Here is a 3,049-nt window from a genome sequence, read left to right on the forward strand (position 1 = left end):
AGTCCTAGCTACTCGGGAGGCTGAGGCAGAAGAATCGCTTGAACCCAGGAGGCGGAGGTTGCAGTGAGCCGAGATTGCACCACTGCACTCCAGCCTGGAGACAGAGCAAAACTCCATCTCAAAAAAAAAAAAAAAGCCACAAAAATTAGCTGGGCGCGTTGGCTTGCACCTGTAATCCCAGCTGGGCGCGTTGGCTTGCACCTGTAATCCCAGCTACTCGGGAGGCTGAGGCAGGAAAATCATCTAAATCCAGGCAGCAGAGGTTGCAGTGAGCTGAGATCATGCCACTGTACTCCAGCCTGAGTGACAGAGATGCTGTCTCAAAAAAAAAAAAAAAAAAAAATCCTAATTCCTGGTTTCTCTTGAAACATTGAATGATCTGGTAATACCAGACCCATCCTCTCAGCAGGAGTAATGAAATGGCTGCTCCCTTTAGGCAGTATTTGAACTCTGTACAGGCCTTCTGGTCCTTATTGTTTTATTTCCGGCTGGCGTCTTTTTTTCTGGTACTTGCATTTTGAATTTCTGGTCCCTAACATAAAACAATAATCAGGTAAATTGTTTCTGAGGGCCCTGTCCCTGGGTTGTCAATTTACATAAAGTGTTAAATGTTTTATTTTCTTTTGGTTTCTTTCTTGCCTCATCTACAATATGGAAACAATTCTTCTAGGCTAGAAGGGTTGTTGCTTTTTTAAAAAAATTGACAATATGTCATAGTCATTTTTCCATAGATATATACAAAAATGGATATGCTTCATTGTGATGGCTACGTAGTCTAGGCTAGACTCTCCTAAGCTACCACATAGGGCTTCAGATTTCTGTAACTGACACAAATATGTGTGAATAATTTTGTGATCATAGAGTTCTGAAGAATACTTAGACTATTCATGCATGCAGTCCCTGAAGTTGGATCACTGTTTTCTAGAATAAACATTTTATAACTACTTTTATGACCACAAATTTTATTGGTTTTATTTTTCATTTCAAAGAAAGTCAAAAATATTACTTTAGTATTGAAAAAACTTAAACAATGCAGAGAAGTACCTAAAGTAAAAAGAAAAAATCCTTTCTGTTTTACTTCCCTAGGGGTAACCACATTTAGCACTTGAGTGTTTTTCTTTTCAGACCTTTGTTTTCATTTGTGTCTTTGCTTTAGTTTTAGGTTTTGCACCTACAATTATATAGTAATTTGAATATGTATTTATATGAACATAGAAACATAGAACATAAGGGTTTTTCCCCTCAAAATACAGGACTTTTTAACACACTGCTTTGAAACTTGCTTTATAAAAATTTGACAATATGTCATAATAATTTTTCCACGTATATACCCAAATGGATATACTTCATTGTGATGGCTACATAGTCTACAGAGTATGGATGTAATTTATTTCAGCATTTCACTTTTGACAGATATTCAGTTATCTCTGATTTTTACTAATATAAATGTAATGACACTGTTTTTGCCGATGTGATGGGCAAATGACGGCATCTCATTTTGTTTAATTTAAATTTCCCTTCTTAATCACTGAGATGGAACACCTTTGCCTATGTTTATTTGACATTTTAATGTCCTCTCCTGGGAATTATCTGTTTATATCTTGAGTTACTTACTGAGCTGTCGACATGAAAATAAGGTAACCAGAAAATGTATGTTTGTAGCTATGTACTAAGGGATGTTTCAAAACCTCACTCCTGGCTTGGAGTGTATGTTCTTGTTCCTTCCTAGCATGTAAGCTTCCTGTTATTGTGGCTTATAGATCACCAGATGAGCAACATTTGTTCTTTGTTCAGAACAACTAGCTAGGGCAATGTGTAATTTACACATAAATGCAGAGGTTACAATTAATGATGCAAAGAGAAGTAATATAAAACACACATGGAGCAAATCTAACAAAAGATAATGAAAATCGCTTTCTTTTGAACAATGCTTTGCAATGTTAAAGAAGATGTGTATTTAAATAGCTAAAATATTAGGCAAAATATAAGTGCAATAACATTGTAATAGGGATTCCAGGGGAAACAGAAATAAGTTGATTGTGGGGACTGGTATTGTGGAACCAGAAAGAACTCCAAGGATGGTAGAGAGATAAAAGATGGGATGGAAAGTCTTCTTTGAAGTATAAGAAAAACAATGTGAAGAGAAAGGACAAAAGAAGGACCAACTCTCATTAGATTGAGCACAATATTTAGAATGCCTGGAAGTGACACAGAAGTGAAGACTGCCCTATTAATCTTCTTTCTTCTGAGCACCATACTCTTGTTAAGTCAATCTTAAGGTTATGCCATAATTTTTATCAGCCATATCTCACTAGTGGCTTATCTGGAGTTTGAGATGAACTGAAATCTTCTGGTGTTTCCACACAGACATTGTCTGTGACTACAGGAGGAATATGTTGCATGTGAACCATTCTATCCCTGATTTTTAGTCACCATGACATCCATTAACTCATTGAGTCCTTTATTATCTAACTGTGTTAGCATTCCAATGATAGTTATTGTCCTCCCAGTATGCATTAGGGCTGTGCTAGGTGGCAGGGAGACAAAGGTGAACATGGCGGGTTTCCTTCCTTGTGGAACCTCAAGTAAGTGGAGTACTTACTTAGCTAGAACATCTGAGTACCCTAGTCTCAGAGGTAGTATGCCCTGATTTGAATCTGTTTCAAGGCCTGATCTTCACTCTCATTAATAAGTGTTAGCCTGCAAAGGTTCTCTACCACTTGTATGAGTCTGGTGAGAGAGAACACTCATACAACCAAATTAGGCAAACAGATGTATTACTCACAGATAAGCATCAAGAATAAACCAAAGCCTAGGATCCATAACGAGCTGGTCCTCCAGAGCTTACGAAAGCTGCCAAGGGTGGGTGGAGTCTCATCTGCACAGATCCCATGTCATACTACAGCTAAGGACACTGAAAGCACTCCACCCTGGGCTTTCATATCCTGGGTGCCACAGGACTTGCTGAGCTCAAGTGTTGCAGAACATAGCCTGCAACGCTTATCTCCATATGTCATATTCTCAGTGCATTCTGTAAGAAATCTAGGTG

At 38.0% G+C, this 3,049-nt stretch overlaps 1 long non-coding RNA gene across 1 annotated transcript in view; it reads left to right on the top strand.

Annotated features, from left to right (window-relative positions):
• LOC105719249 (uncharacterized) overlaps nt 1–3,049 on the top strand; it is a 287,306-nt gene that overhangs the window by 11,852 nt on the left and 272,405 nt on the right. The gene's annotated exons all lie outside the window — the stretch shown is intronic.

This window comes from Aotus nancymaae, unplaced genomic scaffold (genome assembly GCF_030222135.1).
Source record: "Aotus nancymaae isolate 86718 unplaced genomic scaffold, 86718_ANA_hifiasm-v0.15.2.pri h1tg000012l, whole genome shotgun sequence".
Classification (NCBI taxonomy): domain Eukaryota; kingdom Metazoa; phylum Chordata; class Mammalia; order Primates; family Aotidae; genus Aotus; species Aotus nancymaae.